Genomic DNA, 25,088 nt, shown 5'->3' with positions numbered 1-25,088 from the left:
CTGTTTTGATTTTCTTTTGTCCAGATTAACCAGAAAGCGGCTTGCGGGTCGGGTGCGGATCTGAAAAATTAGACCCACACCGGGCATCAGGTCAGGTACCTACAGATTACCTGAAATGCGGGTTTGCCTGTTTTGACTTAATCGGGTTGCGGGTCGGGTGCAGGTGGCAGAGCTGCAAGTGCGGGTCAGGTGCGGGTACCAGAATCACCAGAAATCAGGTTGTGGGTCAGGTGCAGGTAGCGGGGCTGCAAGTGCGGGTCAGGTGCAGGTACCAGAATCACCAGAAAGCAGGTTGTAGGTCGGGTGCAGGTAGCGGGGCTGCAAGTGCAGGTCAGGTGCGGGTACCAGATTCACCAAAAAGCAGGTTGTGGGTCGGGTGCAGGTACCAGATTCACCAGAAAGTGGATTGCAGGTCAGGTACCGGTAGCAGGACTGCAGGGGCGGGTCGCGTGCGGGTACCAGATTCACCAGAAAGTGGGTTAAAGGTCGGGTACCGGTAGCGGGACTGCAGGAGCAGGTGGGGTGCGGGTACCAGATTCACCAGAAAGTGGGTTGCGGGTCGGGTGCCGGTAGCAGGACTGCAAGAGCAGGTGGGGTGCGGGTACCAGATTCACCAGAAAGTGGGTTGCGGGTCGGGTGCCGGTAGCAGGACTGCAGGGGCGAGTACCAGATTCACCGGAAAGCAGGTCTAAAAAATTAGACCCGCGCAGGCCTCTGGTCCCCGTTATCCGGAATTCAGGCAACTAAGTCTCAACTATCCCGCATGACGGATGGATAACGGGGACCATTTTGTGGGGGCTGAATATAGTTTAATAAATAAAATAGCTTAATTTTTTAATTGCTTTATTTTTTTTTTTTTAAATATCGCTCTTCTTATTTAGTCAATGTTTGCCCATTGTAAACTCTTTCCTCTCCCCAATTTACCTTCTTAAGTTTATCACAGGTGGTGACACCTTTACTGTCAGCAAGGTGCTTCACTGCAGAATTTCGGCTTACTGTGTGTTTTGAAGTCAGCAGAAACAACACCTGTTCTCCCAGAGAGCTCTGGGAGAAGAATTCTGCATAACTAAACAGTCTAGGCTTAACATCACTGGGGAAGGGTTTCTTATGCTGAAACCAGGATAATTACTGTTAAAGTGGGTATCTTGAATAATTTACTACATTCTACTATATGTCACTACAGTGCCTCTTTACAGGAAACCTGAGATAAACAAACAGTACAGATTTATACTTTCTGGGGGCTTCCTGCAGCCCCCTGTAGTCCGTGGGCTCGGTCAGCATCCTTACAGGCCTCTCCATTCTCTCGACGTGAAGCCTGCGATCCAACCAGTTGCACTCCATTGCGCATGCGCAGTTCCAGTTGTGCTATTCCTGCCATCTTCACCCCAACAGACTGCTACTTTTTTCTGTCTTTCCTTAAAGTGTACCTGAGACAACAAGGTACAAAACCTGGGGCTTCCTCCACGCCGATCACTCTCACACTGCTGTACTCCGTCTCCTGAATTCTTCGGTAGATGGCGCAAAAGTGTAGGACGGGAGAGCATCAAGGGGCACGTGTGGCCTGATGTGCAGTACGCTGCAACTGGCGAACCTAAAGGGGCATTTACCAAAGAATCCAGGAGGTGGAGGATGGCGGCAAGAGGTGGAGGACAGTGGCAAGGGAGCGATCGGCGTGGAGGGGGTTGGAGGAAGTCCCGCATGTGTATAAAACTTTTGTACCCTGTTGTCTCAGGTTTACGTTAAGGTCAAAGGACTTATCAGAGGCACAGCAATGAGATGGCAGAGAAAGTTACTTAGAAGCAAAAAAAAAATCTCCAAGGTAATTCTAGCAGTGCACTTCTCTGACCTGATCTTTTTATAAGCAAAGTCAGAAATTGGTGACAGCTGCAGAAGCAATCAGGACACTCATACAGCAATCTTGGAAATTAAACGTTTAGGACAGAGTGAAAGGAATGTGTAATAAGAACAGGTAATTGCATCTCAGCCTGGCCACATGGAAAACTAGGCTGTCCTATTTGCATGACTGTAGACACTCTTTAATCTCACTGCTGGTCAAAGGTTACTGATCTAAAATCTCGCCAGTGTCGCAGTATCCCTCTGGGGGATCCAAGGTAATTTAGCCCAAAGAGTCCAGCATGTGTTATTTTTCCCTCCACCTCGTCCTCAGCGTGGAGAAAAGTCTTGTCAGGCGTGCGGCGTGGTTACAGAACACTGGATGAAGCGGAAGACGCCAATAGGGACACAGCAAGGGTCAGCGGCCCGAGACAGAATCTAATCTGGACAATCATGCAAGCACTGGCGACCTGTCCGCTCTACTCAGTCAGCTTGTTCATCGGCCGCATGTTCCTATAGGAGACGGATCTCTTACAGCTCCATGCATTTAAAAAATGGAAATCTGGAATTATGAAGATGATGTTCTGTAAGGAAGGAGTATGTACAAGATATACACTGAGTGGCCAAAAATTAGAGACACCCTCTAATAACGAGTTTGTCCACCTTTAGGTCTGATCACAGCCGATATTCTTCTTGGCATGGACTCCACAAGATGCTGATACCGTTGCTGAGGAATGTTGGCCCAAGCTGACAATGTCACCTCTAAGTTGGGTCAAATTGGATGGTGGCGTTTTCAAGCTTTGAAGTGATCTTTTGACTTCGGCCCACAAATGCTCAATAGGATCGAGGTCATGGGACTGAGATGGCCATGGAAGCAGGTTAAACTCTGGTTGATGTTCCTCAAACCAATTTGAGACTGAACGCGCATGGTGACAAGGGCCCACAACAGGCGTCTTTTCCTATTTTTCTGTAATACCAAAGGCACTCTTTATGGTCTTTTGCTGCTAAAGCCCATCCTTTGCAAAGTCAGTCTTGTTGTGCACTTGGAATATGCTTTGTGATGCACCATCAGTGAATTAAACTGTAATTTGTGGTGTTGTTGCCCTTCTATTGCTGTGGACTATGAGTGCTACTCATCTTTCACTTGTCTCGTTCATCAACCTTTTTCGACCAGAATTTTTTCTCTCAACTGCAACTCAATAAACCCCAAAGATACTGTTGGGCGAGCGAATCCTAAAAGAGTTTCAGAGATACTAACACCAGCTCTTCTTGCACCGATCATCATCCCGCATTCAGTCAATTAAATCTTTGGCCTTACCCATGTTTACATTATCTTCTGTGATAATTACGTCGTACGGAGCTGAGCTTTCCTTATATAAGCAATTCTGCGTTATTACATCACCACTGGACTGGTTTACTTTCAAATAAGGGGTGTCTCTCATTTTTAGCCACTCAGTGTAGGATGATTATAGTCCATTATTTTCTCTGCCAATTCACAATGATGGGATATGTACAATTCTTCTCATTCGTTTGGTTGTCACTTTGTAGCCATATGTACTTCTGCATGCCAGAGGTGTCTGTCAATCGCAGTTTCTTTCAGCTGTTGCAAAGCCATGTTTATAGCTTCATATATGAAGCACCAAGGATTTCGCCAAAGAATCCGGTCTTCTTATTATGGCCCTTTATCCAATCAACTTTTTCTCCTGAGTTTTCATCTAGGAGACAATTTTTCATCTTATCTTTAAAATAACTTTCTCTAACCATTCAAGTGTACGGCTTGAAATGAGAGAGTCCAGGCTCCTCCTCCTGGGGAAACACAAATAGCAAAAGAAGATGAAAAACTCCCACCCTACCCCCTACCTTCAGTATTCTTGTGTTTCCGGCCAGCCGGGGACACAGTTAGCAGACAAAAGGTGAAGCAGGGTAAAATCAATATCAGCCACTCACCTCAAAGGCAGTCTAAATGTAGAGGCCGACTACCTAAGCAGAAACCTGATGGACCAGTCAGAGTGGCCTCTAAATCAGGAAATATTCCATCAGATACAAAAAAGATGAACAAAGGCGGAAATAGATTTATTTGCAACGCCAAAGAAACTGGGAAAGTTTCAGAGACATACTCTGTGCAGGAACAGTCAAGCAGTAGCCATAGATGCGTTGTCTCAACCCTGGCCATACCGGACAGTTCATGCATTTCCACCAATTCAGTTGATAGCAAGAACAATAAAGAAGTGGGAGCAGGAGAGATCAGACATGATCTTAGTAGCACCTTGGTGGCCCAAAAGAGCGTGGTTTACCCGGCTGTGGGTGAGGCCAGGGGGGCAGTTCTTCAGGTTGCCAGACAGGAAAGACTTGCTACTTCAAGCTCCCATGTGTTATCCCAATCCAAAACTGTTCAACTACACCGCATGGTATCTGAAGAGGACGTATTGAGATCTAAGGGACTATCGGAAAAGGTCATAAAAACTCTATTAAAATGCAGGAAACCGGTGACAAAAAAGATTTACAGTAAAATGTGGAAGGCATACTTGTCATGGTGCGTAAAAAAGGACAGACACTCACATGCCATTTCAAATATTCTGGAATTCCTCCAAAAGGGGGTTGACATGGGGTTAGCAGTAAGTACATAAAGAGTACAGTGTAGAGCTCTTTCTTTCTTCTTAGACAGACAGCTAGCCAGAGTCACATTAATTAAAAAATGTTTTAAAGCAATTGAAAGGTCTAGACCAGTGAAGATAAAGGTTGCCCCGCAATGGGATTTACCCCTTGTCTTACAGATGTTGATGGAAGCACCATATGAACCACTAGAGAAATTGGATATAGAAAAATGAACCCTGAAAGCTCTCTTTTTGACTGCAATTACCTCAGCAAAGAGGGTAAGTGACTTACATACAGTCCTTCTCGATTAAGGAACCATTTCTTACAGTATTTCCGGACAAAAGTTCTGACGCCAGACCCAAACTGCCTACCTAAAGTGGTCTCGGAGTTCCACAGGATGCAACAGGTTATTCTACCCTCTTTCTGCCAGAACCCAGCCAACGAAAAGGAAAGAAAATACAGCTTCTTGGATGTTACAAGGACTATACTTTAATATCTTAAGAAAACAAAAGAATTCTGAAAGTCAAGTCATTCATTTGTGACATATGCAGGCCCAAATAAGGGAGCACAGGCTTCAAAATCTACGCTAACACGGTGGATAAAGAAAGTTACAAGTGAGGCATATAAAAGTAAAGGTAGAGATACACCTAAAATCACGGCACATTCTTCAAGGGCAATTGCTACGTCATGGGCCGAGAAAGCGCGAGCATCTTTACAGAAAATTTGCCAGGCAGCCACATGGAAGACTCCGACAACATTTATGAAGCATTACAGAACAGATGTTTTATCGGGGCAGGATATGGCATTTGGCAGAAAAGTGTTGCAGGCAGCAGTCCCTCCCTGATGTAAGTGTGAGATTTCTTGTCTGTCTGAATGGTTAGAGAAAGTTCAGTTTAGACTTACCGGTAATGTTGTTTCTAACCATTCCAGTGTATGGCGTACATCATCCCTCCCTATCCTTCAACTTATTCTTCCTTCCATCTGATCACACTTGGGTGTGGTATGGAGGTTTAGTCAGCAGTTAGGGCACATATGGGTGTCTTGGTGGCCGTTTTTTTCTTGTTGACATACTGAAGGTAGGGGGTAGGGGTGGGGTGGGGGCTTTTAATCTTCTTTTACTAATTGTTTTTCCCCAGGAGGAGGAGACTGGACTCTCTCATTTCAAGCCGTACACTGGAATGGTTAGAAGCAACATTACCGGTAAGTCTAAACTGAACTTTTCGAGTTCTTGACGGATATGTTCCCAGGGTTGATGGGAGGCAACAGTGTGGGCAAGGAAGGCACGGGTAGCCACGGGACTATCCAGAGGATTCCCCCTACTTAGGTAAGTATCTGGTTTTTTTTCTTCCATGTGTCTGAAATAAGGCTTTTTAAGGAAGTCGGGAACATTATGGCCCGGATTTCTGTCACTATGGTTCTGCTTTAATCTCCCCTGCAACGAAATGGAAACTTAAAGTGCACCAGAACTCTTGCACAGGACAGAAGCCAAACTTAGAGAAAGGCACCCTGAATTCAGAATGGAGTTTCAGAAACCAAATTTCGTCTGTAGTCAAATCTTCCCTCTTTCATCTGAAGAACATTGCAAAAATTAAACATCTGATTACCCCAGAGGATCTCCCAACCCTAGTTCACGCGTTCATCACATCACGGTTGGACTATTGCAATGCCCTTTATGCAGGCGTCCCAAACAAGGACCTGCTCCGCCTGCAATTAGTGCAGATTGCTGCTGCCAGATTGCTAACAAACCAGCCTCGACACTGTCACATTACACCGATCCTTCGCTCACTGCACTGGCTACCAGTACAATGGAGAATACTCTTCAAGATTGGACTGCTGACATTCAAATCACTGCACAATTTGGGACTTGGATACATGAAGGAATTGCTGAAGCTTTACCACACCTCTCACAACCTCAGCTCAGCAGGTTCTATAAAATTGTTTACTCCCAGAGTGCACCTCAAAACCTTTGGAGACAGAACTTTCTGTCATGCTGCCCCTACTCTTTGGAATTCCCTACCATACCCAGTAAAGACAGCCCCATCCCTGGAGTTATTCAAATCCAGACTGAAAAGCCAGCTGTTTAGCCTGACATTTCTGGACTTATAGAATTCTTCCTCTGCTCCACGACTTACCAATCAACCAATTATTGGTCTGAGCCATGCTTCCACGCTTTGAGCCCTACGGGAGAAAAGCGCTTTACAAATGTTATTTGTTGTTGTATGTATATAGAGAGTCTAGCCTGCCTAATTCCCCCTCACCTGTGAGTAATCACAACTGTAATTTGATCTCTCAAATCTTGGAATCTTGGCAGAGAAGCTAATTTGTAAACACAGGATGTTAACTCTATGTGTGTTTCCATGAAAGCAGGATGTAGACACACTGCAGATTTATTGCAGGATTTGTAACAGCTGTAACAAAGAAATGTTTTTCTTTCAAGGTTATTATGCTGTTGTGTATCTTTTAGAGCAGAGAGGAAGTTCTAAGTGCAGGAAGTCAGGAACATCGTGGTCCGGATTGTTGTCACTACAGTCCTCCATTAAAGGATACCCAAAGTGACATGTGACATGAGGAGATAGACATGTGTATGTACAGTGCCTAGCACACAAATAACTATGCTGTGTTCCTTTTTTTCTTTCTCTGCCTGAAAGAGTTAAATATCAGGTATGTAAGAGGCTGACTCAGTCCTGTCTCAGACAGGAAGTGACTACAATGTGACCCTCACTGATAAGAAATTCCCCTTTTTATCTCTTTCTTGCTCTCAGAAGCCATTTTCTGCTAGGAAGGTGTTTTATAGTTGGAATTTCTTATCAGCGAGGGTTACACTGTAGTCACTTCCTGTCTGAGTCAGGACTGAGTCAGCCACTTACATACCTGATATTTAACTCTTTCAGGCAGAGAAAGAAAAAACGGAACACAGCATAGTTACTTGTGTGCTAGGCACTGTACATACACATGTCTATCTCATCATGTCACATGTCAGTTCGGGTATCCTTTAATCTCCACCGGCAATGAAATGTAGACTTCAGTCACTTAGGGAGCCTCTGAGTTTGTACCCCATGCGAGTGAAGCGCCTCGCTGCTCGTCACACGTCATTGAGCCTCATCCCTCACACTGGAGACAGCGATGTTCCGGAGCATTTTTCCCCGGCAGCCTGCGTCAGCTCAGGCACGCTGAGACGCCTACGTTTATTGCCGGATTCATGTCACAGAACAGAAGGCACTTGTGACAAAGACTCTGGCCATGATAGAGAAGTTCCCTATAGAAGCTGTCACAAGGAGCTACATAACAATGTGCGGTGCACCCGTGTAACCGGGAGAGTGTTAACCCGCTGTGTGCTGCAGGGCAGTGGCCTGAGGAATGCTGCATTCAAAATGAATGTTTAAAGTAAAATGATCGGTGATACTTCTCAAGAAACCATTAGGCACAGCTCAGAGATACCAAATCACGTTTTTACTTTTCGATAAAATGAAAGTCCTTCTTTTGCTGTGAATAAGAATCATTGCACTCCCTTCACTTCAGCTTTGCATATTGCAAGGATTAACCACTTGACCACTGAGGGGTTTTTCCCCTTGAGCACCAGAGCAATTTTCCCCTATCAGGGCTCCTCCCTTTCTCGCCAATAACTTTATCACTACTCATCACAACAAAATGATCTATATCTTGTTTGTTTTTTTAGCCACCAATTAGGCTTTCTTTGGGAGGTACATTATGCTAAGAATTCACATTAGTGGTGAGCGGAACTTATACTGTACAAACGGACCGGTATGCGAACAGATCCAATGTTAACCAGTTCGGCCTATCTGGACGAGCTTCCTCGTCCAGATAGGCACTGCTGCTGCCGCCGCCTCGTGCGCGCGATCGGGCGCGCCCCCGCTGCCCGCCGCTAGCCCCCCGATCAGTGAATGGGAATATAATTCCCATTCACCGATCTATCTTCCCCGCAGAAATACCGACGCTTTCTCTCCAGAGAGCGCGGTATTTCTGCCCCCAGGAAACATTTCCCCTGCTTTTAAGTTCCTAGATGCGAAATCGTTCGCATCTAGGACTTTTTTCACTGTGGCTATCTTGTGGCCGAATAGTAAACTGCACCACAATTCATTTTTAATTAAAAAATATATATATTTTACATTTAAAATTAACAGTTTCTCTCCTACACCAAAAATTACCCACATACACTTTTTTTTATTAAAAATAAAAATAAAAAATACAATTAAAAAAAAACAAAAACAACATAAATAGTTACCCAAGGGTCTGAACTTTTTAAATATGCATGTCAAGAGAATATGTTATTATATTATTTAAAATTATAAGCTTATAAATAGTGATGGACGCAAATTGAAAAAATGCACCTTTACTTCTAAATGAAATATCGGCACCATAAATTGTGATAGGGACATGGTTTAAATGGTGTAATAAGCGGGACAGATGGGCAAATAAAATACATGAGTTTTAATTACGCTAGCGTATATTAATTTCAAACTATAATGGCCAAAAACTGAGAAATAATGATTTTTTTTCATTTCTTTCTTAATCTTCCTGTTAAAATAGATTTAGAAAAAAATAATTCTTAGCATGCATGAGATTTTCGGACTGCGGTGCTGAACCGGTTAAACCAATGGATCTATTCACATCCATCCGCTTGTATGGATCTGTTGCCCGTTCTGACAAAAAAAATGTAGCCTAATTTCTTAGATCGTTTTGCCCAGCTGACCAGAAACGGAAAGATTTGCAGCTACATGGGAACAAATACTGACATTTTACAGCACACTGGCTGTAAAAACTGACAGTTTTTACCTGATCCTGATGGACGGATCCGTATGGCTGGTTCTGTACAAAAATGCAAATGTGAACTGGGCCTTATGGGAATAATAAGAAAAACATGGAAAAAAAATCATTATTTCTCAGTTTTCGGCCATTATTGTGGTTGCTTCACAAACGAACCAATCAGAATGGCCTGGATGCCCTGTTGCCGACCAATCAAGCTGGGTTCCTAAATCCAGAAACTCCCATTCAAAGGATGACCTGATGGGGAACTACATCTATTTCTAAGCTCCAATCGCCTTGCAAAGGCCGCCAGAGCGCCGACCAATAGGGACAGGGCATGTCCAGAATCAAAAAACATCAAAATGCATGGCGTACGTGTAAATACGCAATAAAAATACGCATGCATACAATAAAGCGTACGTGTTAGAGCCCATAAATTAAAAAATAACAGTAATATACCATCTTGATATACATATTAAAAAAGTTCAGTCCCTAAAGCAGCCTTTATCAACCTTTCTACCCTGGAGGAACCCTGCAAATAGCTTTTGGATCTCAAGGAACCCCTGCAAACAATTTTTTGATCTCGAGGAACCCCCGCATTTATTTTGCAGGAGGCATGGTCTTTAAAAGTAGGTGTGGCTGTTTATTTCACTACCCCTATTACACTGCCACTCATTATACTGCCTCCTAAGCCCCTAATTTAGTGCTTCTTGTTACAGTACCAGCTATTATAGTGAGCTCCATTATACATCCCCACGATGTGGGAAAATGCCAAGGAATCCCTGCAGATTACTCAAGGAACCCTGGTTGAGAAAGCCTGCCCTAAAGTAACTATTTATGTATTTTTTTTTAGTTGTCAAATTTTTTTTTATGCAAAAAAAAATATTTTAGTACTATGGGAGAAATTTTAAGTGTGGGTCTTTGTATCAAAATTTTACTATTTGGCCACAAGATGTCCTCGCGCATTATTTTCTATTAGCGTACTATAAGTACACGAATAGGAAGTAATGCGTTGATGTGTTACTTTCGTAGTTACAATGACTGAAGCATCTCATTGCTGCAGGCGATCACTGACACGGGAACTTAGATCAATGAATGGGAACTGCATTCCCATTCATTGATCTCCCCTCTAACGGGCGACAAGAAGTACCTGCAGCCACTCGCAGCAGAAGACATTCTGCATCTCTGGGACTTCAGATGAAGTTTCCCAGGGCATAGATATACTGCCCTACAGTAAGTGGTTAATCCTCAAAAAAGAAGAAGATGAGACCCCACACTACCCCAGGACCAACCTAAAACCTCATACACACTTAAATATACTGTTGCCTGGCAAGGATCGGGACACAAACCCCAAGGGGACAGTTTGTGGCTGAGGCTGTATAGACATATTGCAAGCCTTCGGGTCTCTCAGTTTCCTCCCAATCTGCCCCATTGTGCTCAAATTAGAAGTAAAACGAGGTAATATGGCTGTCGGTAATAGCCAGTTCCTGAATTATGTTTCCCACCCATGTTGATACAACTCGGAGGGGTAATGGGATTAACACCACTCTGGACTTTAAGTCTCAACCTGCACCAAAATTTTGGCTGCAGTGATTTTAAATGTATGTGTCAGAAGACCCAACTGCCACATTCACTGTCCCATCTCCCACCTCAGATTGCCAAGATGACCATCAGGATGAGCCAAAGCCACTATCTTCCGTGTCTAAGGCCCCATGTCATAATCCATCAATGGTTGCATGCATTTTTCCCCTTAAAGTACACCCGAGGTGAAAATAAACTCATGAAATAAACAATTGTATCTATCCTCCTTCTCCTAAAAATGACTTTTTAAGGTTTTTGTTTATATAATTAAATCTACTTTTTAAGTTTTTACTGTTTTACTGTTTTTGCTCAGTGACACATTCCTTGCCAGAGCTAAAAATCTATGAACTGTTGACCCTTTTTATCTCTATCCAGCTCTCAGAAGCCATTTTCTGCTGGGAAAGTGTAGTATAGTTGTAATTTCTTATCAGTGAGGGTCACATTGTAGTCTGATCCAGACCTGACTCAGACAGGAACTGCCACTTAAATACCTGATGTTTAACTCTTTCAGGCAGAGAAAGGAAAAAAATGAACACAGCATAGTTATGTCAGAATCAGAATCAGAATTTATTATCGCCAAGTACAACGGTGGATTGTACCCGGAATTGGTTTTGGCACATACAGGGTCGTTGGTGAAGAGACAAGAAATAGCATACAGTTAAGCATGGCACATACATAGACATGGGACAAGCATACATAGGGCAATTAAGCAGAGTGCAGCATCACATGCAGTCAAGCATGGGTCATACGTATAAACAATAAAAGCAAAAATAAAAAGCAGTGCAGAGCATTACAGCATACACGTACAGTTAACGTAATACAAAACATAGCAAAGCATACATTGATAGCAGGAACAGAAAAGAGTGGGACTGGAGGAGCAGCCTGAGAGCTGATATGAGCGCTGCCATTTTTGGCACTGGACGCTACACAGTGACACGCTCCCAACAAGACAGGTGCTCCGATTTGTCCACGAAAGTAGAGAGAAAGAAACTGAGAAAGCAACTGAGAAAGCTGAGGGGCATCATGATGGAGGCGGACAGCAGAGTTCACTCGGACCAGGTTGCCCGAGGAGCAGCGGGTCGATTTTGAGTCCGCCCGGCTGGGCAATGAGGGCGCAGACAGTGGGGGCCCTGTGGGGCCAGGGTGTACCCGGGGGCACCCCAGGGTGGTGGATGTGGGGCCCGGGGACCCCCCGGCTGGGCAGCAGTGGTGGACAGGCCAGGGAGGTCTACCTTTGGTGGTGGCAGGACACAGATGCCCAGATGCTGGGCGGCAGCCAGCTCCACTGTGAGGGGAGCAGCACCATCTCCGTCACCCCAGGTGTGACCAGGGGGGGGTCTGGTGATTCCAGCCTGAGGTGTTTCAGGGGGCCCTGGGGGCGATGCCAGCCTGGGGTGCGTCAGATGGAGGCATGCTGCGAGGCACACTGGCAGCCTGAAGGGCCTGGAGAAGAGGAGCTCCACGTGGGTGGCCGAGCAGGCTGGAGGCCGGTGGTGGAGATCGGAGGTGGCCAGCCGATGGTGAAGCCCTCCCCAGCTGCTGCGGCCAGGCTGATGGCAAAGCAGGGTGCAGCAGGCAGCTGAAGCACCATCCGGAAGAGCGGTGGTATTCCTCTTCTGTGGCAGCTGTGGGAGCGCTGCAGGCGGCGGCATCAGCGATGGTGCAACTCCGTTCCTGCAGTGGCTGAGGTGGCGACGGAGATCAGGCCACGTGCTCCGCTCTGGCGTCCTGGGCTCCCAGGCAACGGGCGCAGCCTGGCGGACCACGTGGGAGGGCCGGTGAAGCGATGGACTGAGGCGGATATCTGGTCCGGGGATGGGGCGATGGTGAGGCAGGCCGGATAAGTCCTCATAAACGGCAGGACACTGCGCCGCCGGTGCATCTCTCCAGCGCAGCTTCGGAGGCAGCACAAACAGTGAGCAATGCTCGGCCGCATGTGCTCTTCCTGCCCCTCCGGCTGCGATAGCCCCTACCGGGGCACAAAACCTCTGCCTCCTCGCTCTGCTCGGCTGTCTCGATGCCCGCCCGCTCCCCAGATAGATAGGGGAGATCGGGTGGTGCAGCAACGGTGCTAGGCACTGTACATACACATGTCTATCTCATCATGTCACATGTCACTTCGGGTATCTTTTAACCACTTCCCATTCAATGACGTGAGTCTCACGTATACATTAGCTACTCTAAAGATTACTAGTCGTGAGACTCCCGTCCAGCACTAAAAACCACCGCCACAGTCATTTTCTTTAAGTTAAAATGACAGTGTTGCGTAAAAAAATATAAGTGTTTTTAATAATAAGTTTTGGTTTTTTTTTGGCGTGTGAAGTGGTTACCCCTACTAGACTAATTAACCCCTTGTGTCACCTATGCTTGGCCCTAAAGGACAACTGAAGTGAGTAGAATATTGAGGCTGCCATTTTTATTTCCTTTTAAACAATGCCAGTTTCCTGGCAGCCCTGCTGATTGGCTGCAGTAGTGCATGAATCACACCAGAAACAAGCATGCAGCTAATTTCATCAGATCTAATAGTAATGTCAGAAACACCTGATCTGCTGCATGCTTGTTCAGGGTCCATGGCTAAGTGTATTAGAGGCAAGGCATCAGCAGGGCTGCCAGGCAACTGTTATTGTTTAAAAGGAAATAAATATGGCAGCCTCCATATCCCTCTCACTTCAGTTATCCTTTAAAGGGAACCTTAACTGTGAAAAATAAAGAGTTTCACTTACCTGGGGCTTCTACCAGCCCCCTGCAGCTGTCTTGTGCCGCACTGGTCCTCCACGATGCCGCCACCGCCGGCGGCAACGTGAGGAAGGATACGTCGACTCCGAGTCAGTGAAAACGAAACTAGCTGGTGGCGAGGGAATGGAGGATCAGTGAGTGACAGCGTGGGCACAGGACGGCTGCAGGGTGCTGGTAGAAGCCCCAGGTAAGTGAAACTCTTTATTTTTCACAGTTAAAGTGCATCCGAGATAAACTTTTACTCATTGCATAATTGTGTTCCTTTCATATAGTTTATAGGGCATTCCTCAAGCCAAATACTTTTTTTGTTTTGTTTTAATACTTTTATTCCCTATAAACTAAACAAGCCTTGCCCACAGCTCCGTTTGTGCCTTGGCACCAGTGCAGTTTCTAGGTCGCTCCCAGAGTGAGTGTCAAAAAATATGCCCTCCCCACAGGTGGTGATGCCACTTGCCTCTTGCTGGCTCCCAGACTCCCTCAGCCAAGGCCAGTTTTGTATTTTTCACTACCCAAGGCCTCACCGTCTGCCCCTTCCTAAGATGTAAGGTCCATGTACATGGTTGACCAATATTGCTCTTCCGGTGTAACCATTAGGTTGATAGTTTTGTCACATTACATGACAATTTAGAAACATATCAAAATAGGGGCACAGCCTGGAAGAATCGATCTGCCAGGAAAACAAGCTGGAAATCAGGTGTAAAGGAGCAGAGATAGGCAAAAGGAAGGTGGTCTGTAACAAAGAGGAGATAGCATGTAGCACTACATGATACATACATAGACATATGACTAAGGGAGGGATTAGATTGTGAGCTTCTCTGAGGGACAGTAAAGTGACAAGACAATTATCTCTGTACAGCGCTGCGGAAGATGTTGGCGCTATATAAATACTAAATAATAATAGAGAGCAGCAGAGAAAAAGTACACAAGGGGTTAACACTTTCTTAAAACCAGTTAAAAGGAGAAGCTGGCACAGTTATAAAGGGTATCAGATTATGCAGCTGCACTCTCTGTTCAAACAAAGTGAAAGTAAATGTTCCCAGCTAGCTCACTGCCTGTGCGCTCCCATAGTCCTCCTCACTACTACAGACTGTAAGCCCTGTGCATAAGGAAGCACCTCCCCACTGAGCTGAATCAGTGACTTACAAGAGAAAGGAATGCCCTTGCATCACAATAGCTGTGGGGGACCTCCTAGACCAAACTAATAGACCCACAATGTCAGTTCAGCCATCTCTCCTCTCCTGTGTACTCTCTGACATCATAAAAAGCATCCCAGCCTGTTGCAATGCATTTACAAAAACAAAACAAAAACATTTCTCATTTGTCAATCCATTTCCTCTTGCAAACTCTTCCCCACAAAAGCTCACCTGGTGAAAGTGAGAGTGCAGGGTCAGGAGACAAGAAAATTACCCTTATGATTTTTCTCTGCTGCAGCGGTTTGTTCCCCTGCTGACATCCTCCCTTTCCCCTGTGCAGAGCTCTCAGCAGCTGCTTCACAAATACCTGTCCCGATGCATACTTTTCCCCCTCAAGGGCTGGAGCGGTACTTCCCTTCCTCTTAGTGCCATGTGGTAGCAGAGGAGATGGGTCACATGATCACCCATCTTCGAGTCTCCTGCTCTGCTCAGTCTGATACTTTCTAGCTGTAGCGTAAATCTCCTCATTAACCCCCCCCCCCCCCCCAATCTCCTGAACGGCGCTCAGGGCAGTTGTACACTCTACACGGCCCAAGAAACGGCAGTGCTTGGCACTGTAGCAAGGGCTTATGGGAGCTCAGTCTGGGCAAGAGGAGGAGGCCACTAGCCAAAGATTTCAGAGGCAGAGGGGAGGAGGAGAGTAGAGATGCGAAGTTCGGATCTTTTCAATGATCCGGATGATTCGAATCGGATCATTGAAAAGATCCGGATCCTAGATCCGAATCTCGGATCATTTTACTACGAAAGCATTCGGGGGTGACATGACTAGCAGGACAGGTCTTTCCTGCAGTGGGCAGAGAAGGGGAGGGGGGTGGACACACAGAGAAGGGGAGAAGATGGACAGAGGGCAGGGAGTAGACAGAGAAGGGAGGAGGGACGAGCAGGGAGCAGAAATGTTTGTTTGCACACAATACCCACATTCTGCTATCATATGCTTACATATATTTCACCTATATGTTCATCTGTATACTCCCAACTCCCATTCCCCAAAGCATTCTCAGAAGTGAAGTGCAGCTGTTTAGAGCAGTGCAGGAGGATCATATTGCACAGCAATCACAGTGCCTGCCCTGTCCTGTCCTAGCCCAGCATGCTGCCTGTAACGTTACTGAGCTGTGCCAAAAGCTTCCAATTTGTTCACTATGCACAACTGGAACAGACAGCCTATAATGAGCAGCACATTATAGCCAGTATGTGTGCTGTACACATATCTGGCAGTGGCACCCATATCACCTCTCTCTCATCTACCTGTCCCTGACTCCCCTCCAACAGAGCGATCCATCTCTGCTCTGCTTCCAGGACCCCGCTGCCCGCTGAGAGGGGGGCTTGTCACTCCTGGCCCCGCCCCCTTTGCGATCCGAATCACTCATTTTGATGATTCGGATAATTCGACTCACAAAACAGATTCGGATCAAAGATCTGAATCGTTCATGATCCGGACAACACTAGAGGAGAGGGGACTGAATTTACACACAGGCAAGCTGATAGCATCTCCAGCCCTCCGCCTGTGACAATGTGACAAACAGAACATGGCTACCCTTATTGTATCACAGGAATAATCATAAGCTTTTGAAGCTGTCTGCAGCTAGATATGCTGTGTAAACTATCTAAACTTTAGATAAGATACTGTATATAGACAAGTTACTTGTTATAGTTAGTTTTTCATCTCGGATCGGCTTTAAGGTTCCCTTTAAGATTTATGGACACCTGTAATGGCTGCCACCCATAGCAATCTGATGTGATCACTAGGGGGACAGCTTGAGGACCCAACGCTGTATACATGCATCGCTATGTTGTTGCGTAGCAATGCTCCTATACAGCACTGGGGTCCCCAAACTGTGCGTCTGTAGCGATCGCATGCAATCCCTACAGACGCACAGGCTGGCGATAATGGTACGCTACATGCTGAATTAGTGATGTAATATGGCATGTTTGGTATCGTTTTAACCGGGACAAGCCAAATAATGTATTTTGAGATGTTTTAAAACTGGCATTTGTCATGTCAAATGGGTAAAACATGAAAAAATGTGTAATTTTTGCATTTATGGCTAAGTTTCCTTAATAAAATGCCTGAGAAATTAAACAATATTGTACTTAGAAAAAAATATTACTTAGAAAAGCCTAGATTTCCTGTATCATACAGGAAATATATGTATCACTTTGATGGCATATGTAATAATAAGTTATTGCTGAATCAATAGCGACACAGCTAATGTGTCAAAATTGTCAGGTATCTAAAAGTGGACTTGAACTCAGAACATCCTCTCTGCTCTAAAAGATACACAACAGCATAATAACCTTTAAACACAAAACATGTATTTATTACAGCTGATACAAATCCTAAAATAAATCTGCACTAATTCTACTTCCTGAGTGATGGAATCAGACATATTGTTACCAGCCTGCTTTCAAATGGCCTTATCTGCTTATCTGCCATAGGCAGTCATGTGACATAGGGGAGGGATCAAATTACAACTAATGATTAGATACAAAGGAGGGGGGATTACACAGGCTAAACTCTCTAAATACATACAGGGTGCATTTGTTTTATGTTTTCCTTCCGTCCTGTGCAAGGAGTTCAGATCCACTTTGGGCCCATTTCCACTATCGCAAATTCGCATACGTTTTTCGCATGCAAATTCGCATAGCAATACAAGTGAATGGGACTGTTTCCACTTGTCAGGATTCCTTTGCGTTTTTCTGTGCAGAAAAAATTCGCATGGCAGAGCCATCAGAATTCGCATATCGCATACCGCTATGCGAATCGCATACAATGTATTTAATAGGAAATTCGCATGAGGTTTGGGTATGCGAATTTTATGCGAATTCGCATGAAAATTCGCATAGAAACAATGGAAAAGCACACCAGCACTGCCATGGTTAAATTCGCATACATCGTCATTCATGCGAAATTCGCATCCACATGCGAATTTTTACCGCAGCGATTCGCACCGCACAAGTGGAAATGCAGCCTAAAACCACTTGAGGACCGCAGGCTTACACCCCCCTAGTGACAAGGCTATTTTTTACAATTTAGGCCACTGCAGCTTTAAGGCCTCACTGCAGTGGCCGTACAACTCAGCACACAAGTGATCCCCCTCCCCCTTTTCTGCCCACCAACAGAGCTTTCTGTTGGTGGGCTCTGATCCCTGCCGACCTGTTTATTTTTTTATTTTTTCATTTATTTTTTTTTAATACATCAGCCTATGACAGCCAATCGCTCTTGTGCCTCCCAGGGGACAGCCGAGTAACACGGCTGTCCCCAGCACAGCGCTGCCGTAGATCGCAGCACTGTACAGTGTAAATAGACGGTGCTTTCGCCGTCTAACAGTCTCCTAGCGGTGATCGCTCCTTCATTCAAGCGGAGATATGCGTGCATCGGTGTGCGCGATCTCCTGCAAAACCCCGCCCCAGTCACTCTAATCAGTGTTGAGCAGTCCTGGGGTGGCCGCCGCAACTACGCCAATTGGCGTGGAGCAGTCGGCAGGCAGTTAATGAATAAAAAACCCTTAGTTAAAGATGTTTATTGATATATAGCCCCGCCCTCCCAGTGATGCTTAGCCTACTAGGCTGTTTAGCTATGCAGAATTCCCTTCCCAGAACATTCTAGGAGAACAGGCATTATTTTCCCTGGCTTCAGAATTCTCAGAAACAAACATTCCGCAGAGCTGCACCTGACAGGATTAAAAACATCACCTACTGTGATAAATTTCAGACTATGTATCAAGGAGAGGAAAGATTTTACAATGGGCATACACTAAATAATTTATAAATTAGTATTATTATAAAATAAGATTGTATTTATTACATTATTTGCACTACAGTTCCTATTTCAAAGAAACCTAAAATAAGAGGTATATGTAGGCTGCCATATTTGTTTCCTTTTAGACCATACCAGTTGCCTGGATGTTCGGCTGATTTATTTGGCTGCAGTAGTGTCTGAATCACTCATCTGAAACAAGCATGCAGCTAATCTTGTCAGATCTGACAATAATGTCAGGAACGCCTGATATGCTGTATGCTTGTTCAGGGTCTATGGCTAAAAATATTAGAGGCAGAGGAGCAGCAGGATAGCCAGGCAACTGGTATTGATTAAAAGGAATTAAATATGGCAGCCTCCATATCCCTCTCATTTCAGTTGTCATTTAACAGTTATGCAAATGAAGACAGAGGAAAGAAAAACTCTTGCATAAAAGTCCAAATAAGCTCATTTATATTCAGTTTTACTGTATATGCATTTTTCCCCATAAAATTAGGACTTCTGGTACCTCACTTCCACTGTCATGGCCTCTAGCTCCAGGGACAGTGAGATTGTTGAGACAACAAGCAGCACCATATCAGACCAAATGACCTGTGCAAATGAGATTTAAAAAGAGAAGTTAATTGTTAGGGTCGAAAGAATGTTTGTTTTTTTTTATTTATTTTTTTATTACACATATTCTGTAGATATAAACGGATCTGGAAAGCAATAAAAAATAAAATAAGGGACCACTGTTATTTATTTTGAAAGCAGCATCACTATGAGTAGGATGGCCATTCCATGCCAGTGCCTGTTAAATTCTTACTCAAGCACACCTCAACCTGCTTTATGAGGATCTGATAGGGTGATCACCTGAATCAAATCCTATGGAGTACACAACAAAGTCAAGCATCAGGCACTGGGCACAACAAAGCTACACCCTGGCAGAGGGTGAGAAATAATAATAATGTGAGAACAGGGGATGTTCTTCTTTTAATTATAAAGGCTAGGTTCACAGTGGTCAGATGACAGATTATAATTAGTGTGAAGTGCAATGGGCAGACTGGACATAGACTTTAATACAAAGCCTGCATGCAGTGAGTTAGAATAACGCGTGTATGAAAAAGGGGCGCAAGGAAAAATGGGCGCCCATTTTTGTTAATAAAAATATTGTTAATATCTACAGATACTCTTCATTTTTAAAGTGTAAATAGTGTAAATCATCGTAATAAAATATCTGTATTCATTAACAATATTTTACTACAACTTAACCTAACCCTACTCTCACTCAGAACCTGCCCCCCTCCCTATGCCTCTCAGAACCTGCCCCCCCCCTCTCTATGCCTCTCAGAACCTGCCCCCCTCCCTATGCAACTCAGAACCTGCCCCCCTCCCTATGCCTCTCAGAACCTGCCCCCCTCCCTATGCCTCTCTGAACCTGCCCCCTCCCTATGCCTCTCTGAACCTGCCCCCTCCCTACGCCTCTCTGAACCTGCCCCCCTCCCTATGCCTCTCAGAACCTGCCCCCCTCCCTATGCCTCTCAGAACCTGCCCCCCCCCTCTCTATGCCTCTCAGAACCTGCCCCCCTCCCTATGCAACTCAGAACCTGCCCCCCTCCCTATGCCTCTCAGAACCTGCCCCCCTCCCTATGCCTCTCTGAACCTGCCCCCTCCCTACGCCTCTCTGAACCTGCCCCCTCCCTACGCCTCTCTGAACCTGCCCCCCTCCCTATGCCTCTCAGAACCTGCCCCCCTCCCTATGCCTCTCTGAACCTGCCCCCTCCCTACGCCTCTCTGAACCTGCCCCCCTCCCTATGCCTCTCAGAACCTGCCCCCCTCCTTATGCCTCTCAGAACCTGCCCCCCTCCCTATGCCTCTCAGAACCTGCCCCCCCTCCCTATTCCTCTCAGAACCTGCCCCCCCCCCTCCTTATGCCTCTCAGAACCTGCCCCCCTCCCTATGCCTCTCAGAACCTGCCCCCACTTCCTATGCCTCTCAGAACCTGCCCCCCCCCCCTCGCTATGCCTCTCAGAACCTGCCCCCCTCCCTATGCCTCTCAGAACCTGCCCCCAGGGGCGTAGCAATAGGGGGTGCAGCGGTAGCGACCGCATCGGGGCCCTTGGGCCAGAGGGGCCCCAAAGGGCCCTCCCTCAACTACAGTATTAGCACTCTATTTGTCCTGTGCTCATAATAATCACTTTTATAGGTGCTATGGATAGCAGTAATCATTAACAAGCTGCTCCCCATCCCCTTCTTTCACCTCTGACACTGTAGTAGCCATTGGCAAGTTTTGGTGTGTCGTATCAGTTGTTATGTATAGAGTGCTGGGGAGCCCCATTGTAAAACTTGCATCGGGGCCCACAGCTCCTTAGCTACGCCACTGCCTGCCCCCTCCCTATGCCTCTCAGAACCTGCCCCCCTCCCTATGCCTCTCAGAACCTGCCCCCCTCCCTATGCAACTCAGAACCTGCCCCCCTCCCTATGCCTCTCTGAACCTGCCCCCTCCCTACGCCTCTCTGAACCTGCCCCCTCCCTACGCCTCTCTGAACCTGCCCCCCTCCCTATGCCTCTTAAAACCTGCCCCCCTCCCTATGCCTCTCAGAACCTGCCCCCCTCCCTATGCCTCTCAGAACCTGCCCTCCCTCCCTATTCCTCTCAGAACCTGCCCCCCTCCCTATGCCTCTCAGAACCTGCCCCCTCCTTATGCCTCTCAGAACCTGCCCCCCTCCCTATGCCTCTCAGAACCTGCCCCCACTTCCTATGCCTCTCAGAACCTGCCCCCCCCTCGCTATGCCTCTCAGAACCTGCCCCCCTCCCTATGCCTCTCAGAACCTGCCCCCTCCCTATGCCTCTCAGAACCTGCTCCCTCCCTATGCCTCTCAGAACCTGCCCCCCTCCCTATGCCTCTCAGAACCTGCCCCCTCCCTATGCCTCTCAGAACCTGCCCCCCTCCCTATGCCTCTCAAAACCTGCCCCCACTTCCTATGACTCTCAGAACCTGCCCCCCCCTCGCTATGCCTCTCAGAACCTGCCCCCCTCCCTATGCCTCTCAGAACCTGCCCCCCTCCCTATGCCTCTCAGAACCTGCCCCCCTCCCTATTCCTCTCAGAACCTGCCCCCCCTCCCTATGCCTCTCAGAACCTGCCCCCCTCCCTATGCCTCTCAGAACCTGCCCCCACTTCCTATGCCTCTCAGAACCTGCCCCCTCCCTATGCCTCTCAGAACCTGCCCCCCCCTCGCTATGCCTCTCAGAACCTGCCCCCTCCCTATGCCTCTCAGAACCTGCCCCCTCCCTATGCCTCTCAGAACCTGCCCCCTCACTATGCCTCTCAGAACCTGCTCCCCCTCCCTATGCCTCTCAGAACCTGCCCCCTCACTATGCCTCTCAGAACCTGCTCCCCCTCCCTATGCCTCTCAGAACCTGCCCCCCTCCCTATGCCTCTCAGAACCTGCCCCCCTCCCTATGCCTCTCAGAACCTGCCCCCTCCCTATGACTCTCAGAACCTGCCCCCTCCCTATGCCTCTCAGAACCTGCCCCCTCCCTATGCCTCTCAGAACCTGCCCCCCTACCTATGCCTCTCAGAACCTGCCCCCCTCCCTATGCCTCTCAGAACCTGCCCCCCTCCCTATTCCTCTCAGAACCTGCCCCCCTCCCTATGCCTCTCAGAACCTGCCCCCCTCCCTATGCCTCTCAGAACCTGCCCCCTCCCTATGACTCTCAAAACCTGCCCCCTCCCTATGCCTCTCAGAACCTGCCCCCTCCCTATGCCTCTCAGAACCTGCCCCCCTACCTATGCCTCTCAGAACCTGCCCCCCTCCCTATGCCTCTCAGAACCTGCCCCCCTCCCTATGCCTCTCAGAACCTGCCCCCCTCCCTATGCCTCTCAGAACCTGCCTCGCTCCCTATGCCTAAAGGTGGAGACACACCATACAATTTTTTAAATATCTTTCAAGAATAGCAATCAATTTTTCCAACTGATTGTAACAATTCAAAAATCTAAACAATGTACCACACACCTATGTTCAATTTTTCCCCAAACATGAATAAAATTATTGAAAGCTCATAAAAAATGATTGGAACTGTACATGAAGTAATTGATAATCGATCACACACCATACAATTCTTGATAAAGTGGTCTGAAATTTCCAACATGTCCAATCTCCAAAAATCGAAAAAAATAAAAACTGGGAAATTCGATCGGATTTATCAATCGAAAACAAAGAAAATCTCTCGTTTTTTTTTCGGGACAACAGATTGAAATGACTGAATTGGTGAAAAATTGGATCTTTTAATTGTATGGTGTGTGTGGCCACCTTAAGGCCCTTTTACACTTAATCGGTTGCTGAAAGCCCTATACCTACCTACCTATACTGGCCCCATACCTACCTACCTACCTATACTGCGAACCCCATACCTACCTACCTACCTATATTTAAAGCCCCATACCTACCTAAATACCTATACTGAGGAGTCAGGAACCCATATCTACCTACCTATACTGAAAGCCCCATGTCTACCTACCTATACTGAGGACACCATACCTACCTACCTATACTGAACGCCCCATACCTACCTACCTATACTGAGGACCCCATACCTACCTACCTATACTGAAGGCCCCATACCTACCTACCTACCTATACTGAGGACCCCATACCTACCTACCTATGCTGAAGGCCCCATTCTTACCTACCTATACTGAAGGCCCCATACCTACCTACCTATACTGAAGGCACCATACCTACCTACCTATACTGAGGACCTATACTGAGGTAGGTAGGTTACACCACTGCTATGTTCATGTACATTTGGCCCCACCTATGACCACGCCCAATTTTCACAGCATGACCACACCCATTTTATGCCGCGGCGGGCGTCTTTCCCTCTTGGTGCCCAGGGGTGCCCCGGATCTCCCAGTAACCTAGAAACACCCCTGTTATAGCTGATATTTGCATTAGCGCCTATAGGGCGCCCAAATAGTCCATTAGCCACGGGCGCCTAAATTTCATACTCCGAGAATACCACGATCCATTAAAATGCAGTACTGTGAACAGGCCCATAGAATTGTATGGGCAGTGAGTTGACATGCAGAATTACTCTGCAACGTAACTGAGCACTGCCTTATGGTCATTATTTAACCACTTTACCCCAAAGCGGTTTTTACCCTATCTCTCATTCACACTTGCGTTTCTGTAAAGAACGGACTGGATGACTGGACTGGATTCCGTTTGCATACGTATTGATACGGCTGCGATCCGGATCCGTTTGGTAAAAGAGATACAAGCTATATAAATATTGTTGAGGTCTGGGAGGTCAGCAGAAGGTGCACATGTAGAATCAGGTCCTCCGCTGTGTAGGGCCTCACCTCCACCTCCCGACATACTGCCAAACAGCTCCAGCACAAAGTCACTGCTGCTCCACTCCAGAAATGCTGGGCCCATGTGGGGGGCGTGGCTTGCGCATGGAAGAGTGAGGAGGCAGCCGAGCGAGGCTCCCGTTTCCCCACCGAATTAAAGCTAGCTAAAGCGTGATTTCTAACCAGCATTACCTACATGGGCCCTTCCAAGAGGAAGAAGAACAAGAAACCCTCTCCTAAAAGAAGTTCCGCGCACATCCTGCGTTTCCTGAGACCATTAGAGAGGAGGCTGGCCGAAGCGGAGGAAAACAACATGGCGGCCCCGCGAGGACAACAGGCCTCTCCGCCTCAGAGGCAAACCAAATCTCCTGGCCACTCTCCTCAACACACCCAAGGGGAGGCTCAGCGGTTCCAATCCCAGCAGAAAGATCCGGCGGAGACTCGACCACAAGCATCAGAACGCAGAGGGTCAGAGACGGAAAAAGCGGCAGATGCGTCACCACGATACCTTCCAGCACAGGCCTCTCCAGGCCCAGCCCTTAGCCAAGCAGGCTCACCCGCTCACTCACCGAGATTCTCGGAAGTACGCCATCAGACCTCAGGCACGACCTCTCCAGTCGCTTCGGAGGGAGCGGAATCCTACTTGGAGGTAGATCTCCATGATTATGTAAGATCCCTCCCGACAAAGCACGATTTCGAGCGGCTCATCATACGAATGGAGGCCGCATACAAGAGAGAGATGACAGACTTCAGACAGGAGGTAAGCCACATAGTTTCAAGGGTTGAAACAGTTGAAAAACGCCAGGACACCCTTGAAGAGAGGCTTGATAAACAGCAGGAATCTATTGATGATAACTCTCATCACATCTCCTCCATTTATCTCAAAATGGACGATATGGAGAACAGACATAGGCGAAATAAAATTAGAGTACGTGGTCTTCCCGAAGCCACAAGACCCCCAGACATCATGGCAACTTTAGAAGGCCTTTTCAGACAGGTCTTGGGGGCCCCTCCTGACCATAAAATCGAAATCGATAGGGCCCACAGAACCCTAGGCCCTCCTAAAGCAGACCCCTCTAAGCCTAGGGACATCATCTGCCGGGTGCACTATTACAAAGAAAAAGAAGCCATTATGAAAGCCGCTCGCACCCTAGGGGATATTGATTTTGATGGTGCCAAAATCCAATTTCTGGCAGACCTTTCTAATCTCACCCTTCAGCTGAGGAAAGCTATTCGGCCATTGCTCGACGAGCTACGTAACAAAGACATTCCCTACAGATGGGGTTACCCATT

At 46.9% G+C, this 25,088-nt stretch overlaps 1 protein-coding gene across 2 annotated transcripts in view; it reads right to left on the bottom strand.

Moving 5' to 3' along the window:
* PDYN (prodynorphin) overlaps positions 1 to 25,088 on the bottom strand; it is a 189,120-nt gene that overhangs the window by 115,524 nt on the left and 48,508 nt on the right. For both annotated transcript variants that reach the window (XM_068263827.1, XM_068263828.1), the window contains exon 2: positions 18,968 to 19,050. The gene's annotated coding sequence lies outside the window, so the exon portion shown is untranslated. The remainder of the gene's footprint in view (positions 1 to 18,967; positions 19,051 to 25,088) is intronic.

The sequence above is a fragment of the Hyperolius riggenbachi genome, chromosome 12 (assembly GCF_040937935.1).
Source record: "Hyperolius riggenbachi isolate aHypRig1 chromosome 12, aHypRig1.pri, whole genome shotgun sequence".
NCBI lineage: Eukaryota > Metazoa > Chordata > Amphibia > Anura > Hyperoliidae > Hyperolius > Hyperolius riggenbachi.
Note: the sequence above shows the minus strand (reverse complement) of the source record. Positions and strands in the feature narration are given on the sequence as shown.